We start from the raw sequence: 850 nt of genomic DNA, 5'->3' as shown, positions 1-850 counted from the left end.
GTCACGCCAGTGCGGAGGCCTTCCATAAAGACGGTCACTGTGACCGCCTCCGGAAGGGAGTCTTCTGCCATTCCAAAAATGAGAGTGCGTGTTTCTTGGACAAAGTTCACTAGTTCCTTGTTACCCTGTCGGGCGGCAAGGAAACGCGATCGCACGCGATGTGCCTGATTTGGCGGCAAGAACACTCGTAATAGCTGTAATTTCAGCTCCGTCCGGGAGGGAAACGCAGCTTCGACCGAAGTGCCGCACGTCAGTGCCCATTCCTGCGCTCGACCACCGAGCTTTGAGATGGCTAGCGCTATGCGCTGTTGCTCGATCTGGAGCATTGCGGATGCGATGGCCATCTCGACCTCTCTCACCCAGAGCAGGAGATTTTCTCAATCCTTCCGCTGAAAGACCTTAACGCTCACCATGAGCGGCTTAGTGCGGGGGAAATCATCCGTCACCGACAGTGGCGTCATAGACGCAAATGATGCAGTCATCTTCTGCTGCAGGTGCTCTAGCAGCGCGTTTTTGTAATTTGAAAACGCCCCTAGACGTGCACCGATTGCCTCGGGGCCTTGCGCCGCAAGGTGTTGCACGCCCATAGGGCCAGGCAAGGACATCAGCTTGTTAAGCCCGTCCTGCATGCCCTATGGCAAAGAGGAAAATTCTTCCATCCCCACAGAGGATCAGTCTAAACGATTCAGGTGTAGATTGACTACAAGTGCTACTAAGTGCAGCTGGGCTGCCGTGGCTTAGCGATTGAGGAAGCGTAATTTAGGTCACCGACCTTTCGTTTTTTGAGTGTAGCGGATCGCAATCCGCCACCTCCGAGAGTTGTTAGAACTTTAACCAATGCTAATAAACC

The sequence above is a fragment of the Plasmopara halstedii genome (assembly GCF_900000015.1).
Source record: "Plasmopara halstedii genome assembly, contig: Scaffold_555, whole genome shotgun sequence".
Classification (NCBI taxonomy): Eukaryota; Oomycota; class Peronosporomycetes; order Peronosporales; family Peronosporaceae; genus Plasmopara; species Plasmopara halstedii.
Note: the sequence above shows the minus strand (reverse complement) of the source record.